Source organism: Arachis stenosperma, chromosome 1, assembly GCF_014773155.1.
Source record: "Arachis stenosperma cultivar V10309 chromosome 1, arast.V10309.gnm1.PFL2, whole genome shotgun sequence".
Classification (NCBI taxonomy): domain Eukaryota; kingdom Viridiplantae; phylum Streptophyta; class Magnoliopsida; order Fabales; family Fabaceae; genus Arachis; species Arachis stenosperma.
The window spans coordinates 95793330-95812308 of NC_080377.1; the positions used below are offsets into that span (position 1 = coordinate 95793330).

General features: G+C 39.0%; 1 non-coding gene across 1 annotated transcript; it reads right to left on the reverse strand.

The window, feature by feature from the left end:
• Positions 1-8893: 8893 nt before the first annotated feature.
• On the reverse strand, positions 8894-9000 carry LOC130956746 (small nucleolar RNA R71). The gene has a single exon (XR_009077199.1). It is a non-coding gene; the product is annotated as a small nucleolar RNA R71 (small nucleolar RNA).
• Positions 9001-18979: the final 9979 nt, after the last annotated feature.

Below are 18979 nucleotides of genomic sequence, written 5' to 3' on the forward strand. Positions count from 1 at the left end.
ATCAACAATGATTAAGTGGGTGATAAGTCTATATTAAGCATTCTCTTTGTTTTTGTCATTTAAGTTCTTTTTAATTTTTTTTTCTGTTGCTGATACCAAGGTGTTTGTGTTATTGCCTCACTAAGAAATTCTCATTTGTGATATGAGGAATTTCAATTTTCATTGGTGATTGTGTTTTGCAAAAATTCAAATGGAATTTACCTCATCTTTTGATCAAAGAAATTTCATGGGATATTTCCCACCATCACCAAATGGCTATTCTAATGGTGGCTGAGAATATTACCAAGAAATGACAGAGTATGAGCAATCCACCCAATAGGGATATGCTCCAGAGCCACAAAATGATCAAGACAATTTCATGAGATATTGCCCAACACCACAAATTGATTCATGTCATTATGCTAATGGTGGATGGGAATATCAACAAAGAATGATAGAGTATGAACAATCAAATGAAATTGGACACTTCCCAGAGACACAACATGAGCCATATTTTAATGAATCTATCAACTACTCACGTTGTAGTTGGGAAGGTCAAAACCAAGAAGATTTTAATGCTCCATATTCTATTCATCAAAAGACATCATCATTTGATTGTGCTATCAATACATTCATGCAATATTTCTCCCCAGTGCCACAAAATGATCCATACTTCAATGAATCCCACAATTATTCAAGTTTTGGGTGGGAGGATCAAAATCAAAGAACATTCAATAGTCCATATTCCACTTATTAAGAGCCATCATCACTTGAGTATACCTTCAATTCATTTATGCAAAATTGTCTAACCTCATCTCCCAGTTTTTCATGTGAAAATTCTTCATCACTTGACTATGCCTCTACACAAAGTTCCCTCCAAAATCTATACAACTCATTTCACCAACCACAAAATTCATTTCACAGTTCACAAAACTCGTTCCATACCCCTCAAAACAACTTCTCTATAATACATCCATGTCCACAAAATTTCTCTCAACTTTCATCCCTTGAGCTAGCGTCCCTTAAGCTAGCATCTGAGGATCTCCTTCAAAGTACCTTAGAAACTCAGGAGAGAACTAGACAATTCTTAGAAAGTCAAGAACAATACTGTAAAAAACAAGGAATCCTCTTCAAGAAGATGGATGGGAACTTAGAGCAAACAAGAAAGCACTTAGGAGTGCTAAGCAAGGAGGATGAGGGCCAATCTATAAGTGAGGAAGTGGAAGAAGAGGCTCCTGTATCAAGTGAACCTTCAATGAAGAAGGATGTTGTGGAGATATATGTGCCTAGGATTTCATATCCACAGAGGCTACTTGAGGTGACAGAAGACTCACTCCCAAAGGACTCAATGGAACATCATGTAGAAGAAAGGGAGGAAGTCAATCAAGAGGGTCCACACTCAAGTGAAGTAGAGAGTTGTAGAGAGGAAGGGTTTATTGAACTACCAACTCAAGAGGCTTTTGATGAAGAGGACACTCCAACCATGACACAACACCCAAGTCTTAATATCTAAGAAATGAAGGCAACCAACAAAAACATTAAGAAGATTGTGACTAAGATACAAAGGACAACATTCATGAAGAAGAAAAGGTCAACTGTAAACAATCTAACCCCTGATCTAGCAAGCAAGTTCAATCAAGCAAATGATAAAAGGGAGCTTGCTGGGAAGAGGCCAAGACAGGGGGTACTAGCTGGCTCCTCTTCTCCCCTGAGGTCATTTCTCTTAACAAACTGGAAGAAGAGGAAGAAAGTCATCAGCAACATGTCAAGCTAATGACATTAAAAGAGCACTTGTTGGGAGGTAATCCAACTAGAGGTAGTTTTCCTTTCTTAGTTATTTCAATAATGAAGTTAAGTAGATTCCTCTGTATTGCAAGGAGCTAAGTTTGGTGTTGCACACCAAAGTAATTTGAGGGAGAATGTGTAATTATAAATTTGGTCCACCACAGATTTCATTAAAGATACATTACAACCCTCAGCATGATTAGTCACTCACTCCAAACAATCAGAGAAGCTACTTAAGAATTGTTTAGTTTTTAGTTCATAGTTTGTTTTATTAAATTGTCTGTTTTCTAGCTTATAGTCTGTCTTTCTTAATAAAAGCACTTGATGTTTTATGCATGTATTCACTTTGCTGCATATAGAAGTAGGCAAGAAACTAAGTTTGGTGTTCCCACACCAACTTAAGTCCAGAAAATCACAAGCATACATGCATGCTAACCATCTCTCAAAGTGCTTGGAGAACAAGCAACTTCCAATATCTTTGTAGGAAGTTATTCAATCACTTGGAGAGATCATCATATGGAAAGACAAGGGAAATAAAAGAAAGCCAACAATGATGATGACACAGAGGAAGCAAATAGACTCCAAGATGTTGTACTGTCACTTAACTGCCTGTAGCTTAAATATGTTAATTGAAAGTGCAATTGTGCCCCTATTGATTAGTGTCCTCTTAGTTAGGAGTCATTTGCTGTCTGTTTGTCTGTTTTCATGCTGATTATGGCTTGCTAGTCTAAGTGCTTTTATCATCTTGAATTGTCTGCATTGTTCCTCATGCTTGAATAAAAGAAAAAGTATTGTGAAACAGAGAAAGAGTAGAGGTCTGTTTTAATAAAAGATAGAATAAAGTTATGTGGTGGTATATGCTGGTTCATTAGTTGATTTACAAATAAAGCTAAAGGTTGGCATGACTTTGAGATATGAACTAGAGTTACATTTTGTTCCGAGGGTTACCTGAAACTGTAGGTCGATCTCGGAAGAGATCTGCGGTGGTGGCGAGAGCTGTTGTGTCCGACTTGTTGGACTTGGTTGTGCTGCTAATCCTTCGTCACCGGAGGGTGGTGGTACCTACAAGAGACTCTGATGCTTAAGTTAGCATGTGCTTTAGGCAGGATTTTATGTAGAATCAGAGTATGCGTTATACCTGGGTGCTCTAGTGTATTTATAACGGTGCGGGATGACCTTTCTAGAGATAAGTTAGTTATCTTATCTTATCTTTTGAGTGAAGTCATCTTATCTTCAAGGGGAACGGCCTTTATCTTTTTAGGCTTTTGCTGCCTTTAGATTAGGTTGTGTTCCTTCATTTGGGCCTGCTTTGGGCTCCTATAGAGATTTGGCCGAACTCTTTGAGAAGAGGTCGGTGGTGACCTAACCTGAAGAGGTCGATCACTCGTGTCTTTGGTCAGCCCGGGTCGCATAGCTCGACCCAGGGTATGAACAGTGCCCCTGATCAAGTTTGATCTCTTTCTTGAGGTCGTGTCTTCAGACTTCGATCCCTTTTAAGGAGTTCGTGCTCGAGCTTTTGCCTTTAGTCAATCTTCTGTATAAATCCTATTGAGATTTGCTCTTTTGAATACAAAGCATTTCTTTTCTTTATTTTTAACTATAGCATGCATTTTTGTTTCCTTGGAAACGTGCGAGGGTTTAATGCCTATTAATTCCCTTCGCCGTTTCTTGCTTTCCCTCTTTTGTATTTGAATTTCAAAGAATCAGTTTTTCCGTTTCCACTTCTCCTTTGCTTTCGTTTGTTACTTTGCTTCGTTCCTCTACCCCTTCTGTTTTTACGTCTTCGTGCTTCCCATTTTCCTTGCTTCGAAAGCGGTTGTTGGTGTTGATTCGTCGTTGTTTCGGTCTTCAGCAGTTATCGCCCTCTTTTTCTGCAGGTTGGTCTTTTTTTCTCATATTTTGATAATTGTTCTTCACACATGTTTTTACTGTTGCATACTTTGCCAAGTTTTGATTTTGAGTTTGCTTTGAGAAACTTGATTTTTTTTGCAAAAGATTGCATCTTTGTGCTTGATCATCGTTTGCTTTTTTTTCTTACTTACTCCTATTTGGGGGAAATGTGTGCCTTCTGGTAGTTTCACTCTTTGTTCAGCTTTTTGCTTGTCACTATTTCTGTCTCTTTTCGTGGTTGCATGCCCCTGTGCTAAGTTTTGGCCTTTGCAGAATTGTTGGTAGATTGAGGTTGTAGCTTCGAAGATAAACTGTTGGTAGGAAATGTTGTAGCTTTGAAAACTGTTTGTAGCTTTGATGATTTTTGTTGGTGATGATGACTTTCTTGCTGTTTGCCAGAGAAGAATTGTGTTTTCTTGTTGAGAGATGTTAGGGCATAGACTGTTGATTTCCTTTTTTTTGGGTTCTTGCCTTGTTACTGCCTCCAAAGGGTGCCCCTGGACTTTAGTGTGAGTCCTGAGGTTTCCCTTTTACTGTCATATCTGACTCTTGATGTTCTGATGTTATTGTCCAAGTTGTTTCCTTATTTTTCCAAGTTGTTTGGTAGTAATCCAATTTTCCTTTTTCTTACTGTAGGAATAGTTGGCCTATGTCTTGGGGCAAAAATATTGTTGAGATGTCTACTAAGATCCCTGACGGCATGTCAGATTGGCTGGACTCTATAGTTTTAATGTGTGTGACTGTGGCTGACCCCGGGTACTGCATGAGACTTAGGAGGTTCCATAGGATTTGTAGTAATAGGGACCAGGAGAAGAATTATGAATTGGAGTCGCCTAACCCTGAGGAGAGGGTTAGTTTTTCCCCCCTTGACTCAGGGGGAACGACCCTTTTTCTATGCATATGACTACTTTTTTTAGTCAGCTGAATATCACCATTCCTTTCATCCGTTTTGAGATCGATTTGTTGTGGTCCTGTAATGTAGCCCTTTCCCAGCTCCATCTGAACTCATGGGATTTCATAAAAATCATTCAATTGTTTTGCTAGGTATTGGATATCCGACCTACCCAAACTCTCTTTCTCTATCTTTTATGTTGATGAAACCTGGGGTAGCTAAGAAGAAAGTGATGAATCCATAATTGATGATGATTTTTGGTTAGAATTGAATGGATTTCATCACATAAACTTGCACTTATTCCCTTGAATAGCATGCTTTTGAACTTTCCTCCCAAATTGTGCTTGATTATGAAAATATGCTCTTTTGTGCTTAGTTTGATCTATTTTTATTCCATTTGCCTTCCATTCGATGCCTTGATATGTTTGTGAGTGATTTCAGGTGTATAAGGTAGGAATGGGTTGGAAAAAATGGAAGAAGAGCTTGCGAAGTGGAGGAAATATGAAGAATCAAAGGAGGTGAGCCCAGAGACGTGTGCGTGCGCACAGCCTCTTGTGCGTCTGCACAGGAGCCCAAGCAGAGCGCGTGGATCAATTTGAGCGCGTTGCGTGTCCCGCCAAACATCGCCTAGTGTGCGTATGCACAGATACTCGTGCGTACGCATAGGAGGGAATTTTCGCAAAGTGTGCGGACGCACACGCCTGTGCGTCCGCACAGGTGTCTGCGCATGACTTCATTAGAAAGGCACATGACTCATGATTTGGGGGGCTTTGGAGGCTCATTTCTGAAGTCTTTTAACTCATATTGGAGGGGAAATGAAGGAAAGAACATAGCAAAGCATTAGTATAGTTTAGGAGTAGAATAGAAGGTTTCTAGTTTTAGTTTTCTCTAAGTTTTTCTCATCTTCTCTATTAGAGTTTCATTAGGGTTTTACGTTCCAAGTGCCATTTCCATTTTTGATCATTAGATTTTGCTAATCTCATTGTAAGTATTCTCTTGTTATTACTCTTTATAGTTACATAGTCTTTACTCTTTCTTCTCTTTCAAGTTATAGTTCAATTTTGCTCCTCTTTTGCAATTTCACTTTCTTGTTGATGAGTTTGATATTTGGTGTTTGTTCTATGCTTTCTTATGCTATTCTTGTTGATTGAGATCAATTGTTACTTAATTTCAAGTCTTCTCTTATTTTTCTAATGTTTAAGCTTTTTGCCCACCAAGTGTTTGACAAAATGTCAAACATAGTTTTAGGCTAAATTTTTGTCTCTTGGCTTGGGCAAAGTGAGCACTTGGGTACCTAAAGTTGGAATGTCCAACATTTAGTGTCAATTCTCGGGTTGTTAATTGTTCTTGTTCCCACTAACACTAATTTGTTGCTAAGGCAATTAGCAAGCAATTTAGAATTTGTGGGTTCAGAACACTTATACTCATTTAACTTACCTTCCGTTGTGAGGGTTGATCAAGTGAGACTAATCCATCATAATTGGCATAGTTGTGGTTCCAACAAGGAAAGGACCCTTAGCTCACTCCAAGTTAAGACCCCTTTTTATGCTTTCAATCTTTCATACATTGCTATGTTAATCTTTTTTATACTTTACTTGTTTATATTACATAGTCATTAGTTCAATCATTACAATTTTGCATGTTCTTTTATTGCTTTCTTTGTTCATTTCTTCATTGACAACCCCTTGATCACTACAACCGGAATTTGCGCACTCATTGCCCCTTAAGTGATTCCTTGGGAGACGACCCGGGAGTCAATTACTCTCAGTTTTAAATCGGTTTTGAATTGACACACATCTTATGAATTTCCAAATTGGTTGGCGACTGATTGTTGGGTTTGGGTCTATACTTGCAACGTTAATCCTAATTTGAGAAATCCCAACTTGTACGATTGGCCGTCGTCAAATTTTTGGCGCTGTTGCCGGGGAACTTCACTTTAAGTGCAATGAGTGCCATGATTATGGTTGTGTAAATATGTGAATAGTGTGAATAGTTAATTTTTGGTTTGCTACTTGGCATTAATTGTAGATACTACTTTCCCTCTTTAGTTACTCTTGGTAGTTATAGATTGTTAAGTTAGTTCCTATTTACTTGCCTATTTTTTCTTTTTTTTTTGTTTTGTTTTGCCTTTCATAATTGCATACTTTTATTGCCTCCTCAGTTGAATGACAGAGTCACTTTCAGACCCGAGCTTGGCCACTTTTGACCTAGAAATCGAAAGAACTTTAACTTGTATAAGGCAAGTGATAAACGAAATTTATCATGCCGATATAGAATTCAATAATGGATATAATCGTGAGTATAGTCTAATCGACATTCAAACTTCGCATCAAACAATCCTACAATCTATAACCGAGAGTACTAGTCTCCCGAGTCGTCCTCCCTTGGAATTGCTAGAGAATGCATCTTATTGAGTAGGAAGCCTTGTTATGATTCTTTGAGGGTTTAGCAGAATAGATGACAAACAATCAATTTTAGAAGGCTTGGCCTAGGGTCGGCATTAGAAATTCTATCCTTATAGTTCTTTCAATGATGATAACAATTAGGCCTTGCTTCATTTAGTTAACCCCTAGGTATAGAAGAAAGTCAAATGAGAGTAACTAACTTGAATCACAAGTCCTAGTTTTACCCATAGGGAAATCTAGCTTTAGTGCACTCCAAGTCAATTAGCAATTTCTAATTCCAAATCAACAATTGACATAAACTATTCAACTCTTTCTAATGGTCCAAACCCTATGCCAAGTAAGAAACTTTTACTCCATAACTAGTGTTGGCATTTTATCAAACAATTGATGAGCATGGATGAAAGGCATAGTAAGAATGAGAAGAAAGTAGAATTGAAAGTGCTTCAACACAAGAAACTAAAAACAATTAACAAAGAACAACAATGGAAATGAACTTCTCAAGAAATTTATAGAATCCAAAGCTACAAAGTTGAATCTAAGATCTATGAGAATTGAGCAATTACAAGCACTAATTGAGATTAGAGAAGAAGATCTATAGCATGAACAAAGTAAATTGAGAATTTCAATGGATCTCACCAAAGAGTGATTGAGAATTCATTAGTGAAGAAGATGAACCCTAGTGAGAGCTTGGAATCTCCCTCTCTCTCTACCCAAGAGTGTATCTACCAATAGCTAAAAAAAAAAATATCTAGAACAATCTAAAAATGAGCAAAAGTCCCTTAACCCTTCAACCCCTGGTCTTCTTAAGCTCTTCCCGCCAAGGCACTTCCCCAAGATGGGATCTCCAACTGTCTCCACGCCCAGGTCACGTCACTCTTTAAAAAAATCATATTCGAGTATCGGTACGCACGCGCAAAGCACGCATGCGCGCCACTGGGGCATCTTGCAATGCGAGCGGAGGCGCAACGTACGCGTGCGTGCCCATGGGGATTATGGCTTAGCCGCTACACATGCCGGCTCGTAGCTTGGCTTCTGACTTTGACTTCTAGCTGCGCAATCCACGCGGGCGCGCCAAGTACGCGCACGCGCCCTTGCTGAAGTTTCGAAGGCTTAATTTCTCATGCTCCCTTCCTTTGCGCCCATTCTCCTTCTCTCTTCCGGTTCATCCCTGCCCAATATTCTGAAACCACTTAACACATAGGTCACGGTATCGAATGGCACCAAGAGAAGATTAGAAATGTATCTAGTTTAGTGCAAAATAAGCATGTTTTCATCCATGAGGCAAAAATTAGGAAAGGAACACAAAGTCTTGTATTTTCATATAAAAAGCGTGTGGAATCATTGATAAAACCCCTGAAATTAATACAAGATAAACCCTCAAAATGGGGTTTATCAGCAAGCTCGGTGCCGGCTAGCTTTCGTGAATAGTGAATCGGGCTCCCTTGAGGACCATTCCCATTCACTATTACCACCTATCCGTGACTATCATTCTCCAATCAATGAGGAGACTCTATATTCATCTGTGGGGAGTACTGAATTGTCTTTGAGTGACTTAGGTGACACCGTCATGGCAGACCTACCTCGAAGGATTACCTTGAAGGAGGCCGGAGCTCCTGATCTTAACTTGCAACCACTTCAAGTTCTGTATTCGGCCTTGGATCCGAATTTTGAGCTTAAGTCTGGCACAATCAACTTGCCCTCCAAGTACAATGGATTGCCTGGGGAAGATCCTCTGAAGCACCTTAAGAATTTCCAAGTTGCATGTGCAAGTGCAATAAGACATGGAGCGGATGAAGCCGCGGTGTTGGTATTCGCTTTCCCTTTCTCTTTGGAGGGAAAAGTGAAGGAGTGGTTTTATACTCAGCCGGGTGAAGTTAAATCCAATTGGGACTTATTGTGAAAAGAATTTTTGGAGAAGTTCTACCCTCCCCAGAAAATAGACAAGCTGAGAAAAGAGATTTCCTGTATTGTGCAACGGGATGGGGAGACTTTGTATGAATATTGGGAGAGATTTAAGAAGTTGCTGGAAGCTTGCCCTCACCACCAGATAGATGAGTTGGTTTTGATCAGTTATTTCTGTCAAGGAATGCACCACCAAGATAAGCTTCTCTTGGATGCCGCGAGTGGAGGATCATTGACAAAAAACATGGCCGCAACAGAAGAATGGGAAGTTATATCGGACCTAGCGGATTCAACTCAACACTCTAGGGCTGGAAGTCCACAACCAAAAGCATTGAGTGAGGTTTCTCCCTCCGGAGATGCAATTTTGACAATTACCCTCGGTGGGATGACTATTTTGTTGAGGCAAATCACCCAAGGGCAAAAAATCCCTCAAGATTTGATAAATGCTCCACCTCAACCTCCTAGGATAGAAGGACCATCAAGGATATGTGGTGTTTGTGCTTGTACTACTCATTATACCGATGAGTGCCCTCAAATCCAAGAGGACACTACATTGGCGGTTGCTAACCCCTACCTACAAAGACCCAATTACAACCAAAGACCCTACCCACATGGAGGTAATCAAAACCAAGGGTGGAGAGATAACTCAAACCAAAGGTGGAATCAAGCTCCTCAAGCTCAACCTAACCAAAATGCTCAAGTCTACTACCATCAACACCCCCAAGGTTAACCACAATACCAACAACCCCCATAACCTCCATCTCAAGTGAAGTATCAACATCCAAACAGTAGACCCAATCCTTCTCAAGTTAACCAAGCCCTTCCCTCCAATCAATCCCACATGAATGACACAATCCACACCTTCATGCAAGAACAAAGAGAGTTTTTATAAGAAACAAGATGCGTACATGGATACAATAGCTGAAGCCCTTACTTGTTTGACTCTCCCTCCTCAAACCACACAAGGCACCCAACAAGCTTCGACCTCAAGTAGTTTGCCCTCCCAACCTCAACCCAATCCTAAAGGAAGCATAAATGCCATTACTCTTAGAAGTTGTACTAAATTGGATAAAAATGTTGCTATACCTTCAAAGTTGAGTGAGGAGACAAACAATGAGGAGGTAGAAGATGAAGTGGATGTAATAAGGAGTACGAATGAAACTGTTGACAAAAGTGAGGAAGAACCACCAGAGGTCAAGGAGCCCAAGAGAAAGACCTTGCTTGAAGAGCCCTTGCCTATTCCATTCCCAACCTTGGCAAAGAAAGCAAAGAAGCAAGTAGATCTTGACCCCACTGTGGTAGAAGTTTTTGAGAAAGTTGAAGTTATCGTCCCTCTCTTTCAAGCCATTCAACAAGTGCCGAAATATGCCAAGTTCCTCAAGGATATTTGCACTCACAAGGACAAGCTTGGCAACCTCAACAAAAAGCCGGTAGATGATTCTATCTCTTCTTTACTTCCTGAAAAATGCAATGATCCCGGCCCATGTTTGGTCACTTGTTTGATTGGTGGGACTAAGTTTACGGACTGTATATGTGATTTGGGGGCGTGTGTGAACATCATGCCACTCCCCATCTATGAAATATTGAACTTGTCACCCCTAAAGAGGTCCGGGGCGAGGTTTGTGTTAGCCGATAAGAGAATTGTGTCTGTTGTGGGGATTGCAGAGAATGTCATTGTCAATATTCAAGGATTGCTCTTTTCAGCTGATTTTCACATCTTAGAGACCCCTCCTATTGACTCAACCAAGCCATCATTAATACTCCTTGGACGACCATTCTTGACGACGGCCCGTTTTAAGTTAGACATACACTCGGGAGTATATTCTTTTGAGTTGGATAGCAAGCTAGTCAAGTTCACTTTAGAGGAGTCTAATAAGCCCATTCGGTAAGCTTACTCTATTTTTGGGTGCGACGTAGTTGAAGACAAAGTGATTGAAGATGTCAAGGAACAAGGAAAAGAGGATAGTGCCAAGAAGTCCATTTCAAAGGATCATACTCAACCAAAGCAAGCCAAGGAGTTTGGTGACCAATAAAGCCACGCAAGTCCAACTTAGGACTTTAAACCAAAGTGCTTGGTGGGAGACACCCCACCATGGTGACATTTTCCAATTCTATCTCTTGTTTAAAGTTTTTTGAACTATTTATTTTCTTGTGATATAATGCTTAGCTTAGGTTTGTTTGATGATTTTGAGTTGTATAAGTTGAATTACTTGTGGACTATGATTTTGTGCTTGTTTGAATGATTTGAGATAGGTAGGTTGTTGTGCTAAGGTTAGGAACCTTAGTTATGAAGAGAAAAGAAAATTCTGAAACAGGGCATCTGTATATGCGCACAACTCTGTGTTTTTCGCCACCTGTGCGGTGTAACAACCCTGATTTTCGAGTATGCGAGATATTTTCTGAAGGCACGGATTTTGCCAGAAGATCAGTAAAGGGAACACCTCTTCTATATCAACAAGTATCTCAATCCTCATTGTCATTATGTCATCCTTAAGCTAGAACCTTTTCCGAGTCAAGCTCGATAATGCAGTCACGAAGAACATAGTTTTTGAACCGTATCGGTTAGGAGTTTTGATCCGGTTTTTCGTAAATAGTCTCAGTTTGACGAACCGGACTCGATTCATGAGAGAAGAGAGATAATAGGGTAATATCATCATTATATGAGTATTAGAAGCTTCTTGAATGATATTATAAGGTTACCTGGTCAGTTTTAGTTAAAAACAGAAAATCGGTTTAACCGGGTTCACAGTTTACTGGTGCAGCTTAGCACCAGCACTCTCTGATGACTTTAGCAATGCTAAGGCCTCATTATTCATGTTTTATTCTCATAATAAATATGTTACTAGTGTCATTTATGCTAGTAGCTCAGAAATAATTTTTAGAGATGTTTTTACAAGTGTTCCGATACACCTAGTTTTAGTAGTTATACACCAGAGATATTTTAATATTATTTTAATCCACCTCCAAGCCAACCAATCACAACTCACCTTACACCCCCAAGACCTCCAAGGCTGTCTCATTTCATCATTTTGGCCGAAAATAACAAGAGAGAAAAGAGAGAAACTTTCATGAACACTTGATCTTCAAAGCTTGATTTCTTCTGAAGCAAAACTCAAATCAAAACTCCGATTTCACCAAAATGATCCTCTCTTCTTCCTCTACATAAACATGTGACTTATCAAGGCTGGAAATAAGGAGATATGGCTGTCTCCCTCCCTCTTCAATTCGGTTTTCAAGGAAAACCATGCAAAACATGTGTTTTCTTGATGTTCTTCCTTAGGAATCATGCTTAACTTGACTTGAGGGCCAAGAAACGTTAATTTCCAGCAAGTCTAAGGTGAGATATCTCTTCCTAACGTGCTGAGGGAGATTTGGTCAGTTGAGAGTTTGTGGATTTAAAGTTGTTCTTGATGTGTTTTAGGAGGAAAAAGTGCTTAAGGACCACCTGAAAGAGTAACCGGATTTGAAGCAGCAAATCAAGGTAGGGTTTGACGAATTTAATCTTGATTGATTGTGTTTGAGTTGTGTAATTATGATATGGTTTGGCTGTGCTTGAAATTGATTGTTTATATGAGTGATTCTTGTTGAAAGTTTGTTGAAAATTTGATGAAATTTGATGATATTTAAGCTATGAATGTTGTTCTTGAGGGCTGCTGGAAAACGAAACCCTAGGCCTTAAATTGGGGTTCAATTTGTGTTAAAATCATGTGGAAAAGATGGGGTTTTAGTGGCTGGAAATTTATTATGAATTTTGGTAAAAATCGGTTGCTGAAAAGATTGAAAAACGGGTAAAAACAGAGAAAGAATTTGAAGAATATGAAGAACATGAAGAACACTTTGAGTGTGGTGAAGAACATTGAAGAACACCTTTTAGATCTTAGAAAGGGCAAGGAAGTAATTATTTTGGTGTTTAAGGGGTTATTTGGTAATTTCTGAAAGTTAGGGTGGTAAAAGTAGAAATATTAAAAGTTACGGGTAGTTAAAAGTGAATTTTAAAGGTTAAAGGTAAAGATAAGGTAATTTTCGAAAATTTAATAATAAAATAATAAATAATAATAAAATATTAAATAATAATATTTAATTAAAAATAATATTTTAATAAAAATAATAAAATAATACAGAAAAGACAGTTTTCTGTAAAAGCTTTAGAAAGACAACTTTAAGTGCAGAATCTCATAATTACCTTCATAAAACACTTAGGGAGTGGTAATAACATGTTAGTGAGGAAAAGACAAATAAAAGATAAAAAGTTAAAGAAAAGATAAAAACCAAAGAAAAAGTCTGTAAAATTTTAACAGCAGAGAAACAGACAGAGACTAGTGAACAAACTAGGGCAACATAGTTGGTTCTTGATTTGCGAATAGGGTTAGGTATTATATGAAAAGTTAAACTGTTTCAGTATAGACTTAATGAACCTATACTTGGGACAGGCTAACTATTCATACCGAAATTTACATAAGCTTTAAATACATACGTTAAACAGAGAAATCATAACAGAATAAAGGGATACAGAGAAAAGAGTAACCAGAGCAAAGTAAAAAGGCAAAGAGAAAAGAGTCATGTGATAAAGAGAAATGGTTTGAGTTACGATGTTGTAAAAGTAAAAGCTGTAAAGTTTGTATAGCATGATTGAACAGAGAAAGAAAGAGGTACTGCATAGGAATGTGAAAGTGATGATGATAATGAGAATGATTATGTGATGATCTGCTGTGTGAAGGCAGTCAGATAGATGGTGGTACGACCACTGAGAGCGCTTCCCTGGGATACTTAGCTATAATGCTATTCTGTAAGTCAGAGGACTCTTACAGAGGTATCGAGAAAACACAACTAGCATATACTCCTGTAAGTCAAAGGACTCTTACAGTGAGAGTGTGTGTGTGCTCCTGTAAGTCAAAGGACTCTTACAGTGAGTGTGTTGGGCAGATATAAGTTAACTAGCTCCGCCATGCAAGTCAAAGGACTCTTGCAGTGGGTTGCTAGTGCCGTCCTGCAAGTCAAAGGACTCTTGCAGTGGTTTGCCTCACAAGTCAAAGGACTCTTGCGAGGGGCATTGCCAACAGGGAAGCCTTACCTGGTCAGAGGACTCCGGGTAACGTCGGGAGCGGGTATGTAACCGACAAATGAGCTCATTACCTGCACTAGGGGCTAGACATGCATCATACTTGGTTGTGCATTTTCTCTATTATGATTGTTGCATGAATGTATGCTTTCTCTGTTTGTATTCTATTCTCTGTGTTTGTGTCTGTGTTTTACTTTCTTGTATTCTTCTGTTTGTGATCTTTTTCTGTTTTCTCTGTTCTCTCTATTTATCTGTCTTCTGTTTACTACTTCTCTATATTCTGTTATTAGTCTGCTAAACAACACAAAATTAATGAACGTAACTAATAACCCCGGCCCTACTAAGAACTCCCCAGTTCTTACCCCTTCTCTCTCTCTTCCCCTTCAGATGGAAGTAAGAGTACCTTACCGTAGTTCGTTGATGATGGTTCTGCGAAGAGGATCCTACGCTAGATAGTCTTCTGAGTATAGGGTGAATATCGTTCTCTGATTATACGTATATACTGTGAGACCAGTCAACGTCTGCACCCCGTTTGTATGCGCACTTTAACCTAAAACCCGTGTACAAGACTCCTGTTGTGTGGCTACTTGACGTGGTACCAAAGAGACGTCCTATGGCAATGTCTGATCGTGCAGAGGAATAGCAGATGATGTCCTACCTTTGGTGACGTTCACCTGACTTGAGTTTTGAAGACCTAGAATGTACTTTCCCTCGCTTTAGTAGTTTAGAGGGACTAGGTGAGTATAGAGTCTAGGCTAGCCTAGGTGCCAGCTTAGGGACCTCTTGAACAGGTCAGGACCTGGATGTTGTATGTATATATGTATATAGTTATTATCTAGCTATATCTAGGGGTGTTCTAACTAACAGTCTATATTCTAATAAAGGCTGAATCACCGAATGTTGTCAACTACTTGTGATGTGTTTATGTGTGGTTGTTTGTAAATGTTTTATATATTATTAGTTGTGAATTGATTATGAATGATACCGTTTGTTAATCCAAATGTCTTAAAAAAAAAAGTACCTCGTAAAATAACTACGCTTTTAACAACGAATCAGGCTCATATAGTAAATAATGGATAATAATTAGGAAGACAAGTTGGTAGCGCTCAGTTTCTAGTATGATCATGACTTACCAGAAATTGGGTCGTTACAATTTGGTATCAGAGCAGTTCGTTCCCAGTAGAGCCTGGGGAGTGGACTGACTATGCTTCATTGCATACTCTGCTTGGGTGTGTCATGCCGTTAGGGTATCTTTAAGATACATTTGGCATGAATGTCTATGAGTGCTCATTTTGGGAATGTTCATACTTAACTTGAGATATTAAGACTGATCACCTTAATATTGATTGTTTGGTGCGGATAAGACCTTAATGACTGTGAATAGGCATGGTTTAATCGAGTTCTGAACGACAAATTCGTGTCAGGCACAACTATTCTTATAGCTGTTATGATCTTCATGGCCATGGCTATGTGATATTTAGATGCTGTAAGGAACGAACTGATATCTTCGTCAGGATGGCTTGAAGGAAATAGACTGCTTGAAGATGGATTCTTGCATGCGGCTGAAATTTTGAGGGCAAAATTTTCTTTTAGGAGGGTAGAATGTAACAACCCTGATTTTCGAGTATGCGAGATATTTTCTGAAGGCACGGATTTTGCCAGAAGATCAGTAAAGGGAACACCTCTTCTATATCAACAAGTATCTCAATCCTCATTGTCATTATGTCATCCTTAAGCTAGAACCTTTTCCGAGTCAAGCTCGATAACGCAGTCACGAAGAACATAGTTTTTGAACCGTATCGGTTAGGAGTTTTGATCCGGTTTTTTGTAAATAGTCTCAGTTTGACGAACCGGACTCGATTCATGAGAGAAGATAGATAATAGGGTAATATCATCATTATATGAGTATTAGAAGCTTCTTGAATGATATTATAAGGTTACCTGGTCAGTTTTAGTTAAAAACAGAAAATCGGTTTAACCGGGTTCACAGTTTACTGGTGCAGCTTAGCACCAGCACTCTCTGATGACTTTAGCAATGCTAAGGCCTCATTATTCATGTTTTATTCTCATAATAAATATGTTACTAGTGTCATTTATGCTAGTAGCTCAGAAATAATTTTTAGAGATGTTTTTACAAGTGTTCCGATACACCTAGTTTTAGTAGTTATACACCAGAGATATTTTAATATTATTTTAATCCACCTCCAAGCCAACCAATCACAACTCACCTTACACCCCCAAGACCTCCAAGGCTGTCTCATTTCATCATTTTGGCCGAAAATAACAAGAGAGAAAAGAGAGAAACTTTCATGAACACTTGATCTTCAAAGCTTGATTTCTTCTGAAGCAAAACTCAAATCAAAACTCCGATTTCACCAAAATGATCCTCTCTTCTTCCTCTACATAAACATGTGACTTATCAAGGCTGGAAATAAGGTGAGATGGCTGTCTCCCTCCCTCTTCAATTCGGTTTTCAAGGAAAACCATGCAAAACATGTGTTTTCTTGATGTTCTTCCTTAGGAATCATGCTTAACTTGACTTGAGGGCCAAGAAACGTTAATTTCCAGCAAGTCTAAGGTGAGATATCTCTTCCTAACGTGCTGAGGGAGATTTGGTCAGTTGAGAGTTTGTGGATTTAAAGTTGTTCTTGATGTGTTTTAGGAGGAAAAAGTGCTTAAGGACCACCTGAAAGAGTAACCGGATTTGAAGCAGCAAATCAAGGTAGGGTTTGACGAATTTAATCTTGATTGATTGTGTTTGAGTTGTGTAATTATGATATGGTTTGGCTGTGCTTGAAATTGATTGTTTATATGAGTGATTCTTGTTGAAAGTTTGTTGAAAATTTGATGAAATTTGATGATATTTAAGCTATGAATGTTGTTCTTGAGGGCTGCTGGAAAACGAAACCCTAGGCCTTAAATTGGGGTTCAATTTGTGTTAAAATCATGTGGAAAAGATGGGGTTTTAGTGGCTGGAAATTTATTATGAATTTTGGTAAAAATCGGTTGCTGAAAAGATTGAAAAACGGGTAAAAACAGAGAAAGAATTTGAAGAATATATGAAGAACATGAAGAACACTTTGAGTGTGGTGAAGAACATTGAAGAACACCTTTTAGATCTTAGAAAGGGCAAGGAAGTAATTATTTTGGTGTTTAAGGGGTTATTTGGTAATTTCTGAAAGTTAGGGTGGTAAAAGTAGAAATATTAAAAGTTACGGGTAGTTAAAAGTGAATTTTAAAGGTTAAAGGTAAAGTGATGAGCGGATAATTTGTATGCTTTTTGGCATTGTTTTTAGTATGTTTTTGGTAGTTTTAGTTGAGTTCTTAGTATATTTTTATTAGTTTTTAATTAAAATTCACTTTTCTGGACTTTACTATGAGTTTGTGTGTTTTTCTGTGATTTCAGGTATTTTCTGGCTGAAATTGAAGGTTCTGAGCAAAAATCTGATTTAGAGACTGAAAAGGACTGCAGATGCTGTTGGATTCTGACCTCCCTGCACTCGAAGTGGATTTTCTGGAGCTACAGAAGCCCAATTGGCGCGCTCTCAACGGCGTTGGAAAGTAGACATCCTGGGCTTTCCAGCAATATATGATAGTCCATACTTTGCCCAAGATTTGATGGCCCAAACCGGCGTCCAAAGTCACCCTCAGAATTCCCAGCGTTAAACGCCGGAACTGGCACCTAATTGGGAGTTAAACGCCCAAACTGGCATAAAAGCTGGAGTTAAACGCCAAGAAGAGTCTCTACACGAAAAATGCTTCATTGCTCAGCCCAAGCACACACCAAGTGGGCCCGGAAGTGGATTTTTATGTCATTTACTCATCTTTGTACACCCTAGGCTACTAGTTTCTATAAGTAGGACCTTTTACTATTGTATTCATCATCTTGGTAGCTATCTTCTAATTTTATGCTATCTTAGATCATTGGGAGGCTGGCCTCACGGCCACGCCTAGACCTTGTTCTTATGTATTTTCAACGGTGGAGTTTCTACACACCATAGATTAAGGTGTGGAGCTCTGCTGTACCTCGAGTATTAATGCAATTACTATTGTTCTTCTATTCAATTCCGCTTGTTCTTTGTCCAAGATATCACTTGTTCTTCAACTTGATGAAGGTGATGATTGACACTCATCATCATTCTCACCTATGAACAAGGTGACTGACAACCACTTTGTTCTACAAAGCATCAAGGCTCTAGTGAATATCTCTTGGATTCTTTAATCGGAATCCTCGTGGTATAGGCAGGACCCGATGGCAGCATTCAAGAGAATCCGGAAGGTCTAAACCTTGTCTGTGGTATTCTGAGTAGGATTCAATGATTGAATGACTGTGACGTGCTTCAAACTCCTGAGGGTGGGGCGTTAGTGACAGACGCCAAAAGAATCAATGGATTCTATTCCGATCTGATTGAGAACCGACAGATGGATTCCGCTATGCTGTGACCAGAGCATATGCAATCGTTTCCAATGAGAGGATGGGAGGTAGCTGCTGACAACAGTGAAACCCTACACGAGCTTGCCATGGAAAGAGTAAGAAGGATTGGATGAAGACATTAGGAAAGCAGAGAGACGGAAGGGAAGGCATCTTCATACACTTGTCTGAAGCTCTTACACCAATGATATACATAAGTATCTCTATCTTTACTTTCATGTTATTTTCGTTCATCACTATACCCATTTGAGTTTGCCTGACTAAGATTTACAAGGTGACCATAGCTTGCTTCATACCACCAATCTCCGTGGGATCGACCCTTACTCACGTAAGGTATTACTTGGACGACCCAGTGCACTTGCTGGTTAGTTGTGCGAAGTTGTAGTGATCACAATTTCGTGCACCAAGTTTTTGGCGCCGTTGCCGGGGATTGTTCTTGTGTATGGACAACTGACGGTTCATCTTGTTGCTTAGATTAGGTATTTTTTTTTCAGAGTTCTTAAGAATGAATTCTAGTGTTTCAAGGTGATGTTCTTATCATCACCAAAGCTGATTGATCATCATCAATTTAGCTCTTGAATGCAATGTCCTGCTGAAGCTTAGCTAGCTATGTCTAATTCCTTTAGACTAAAGCT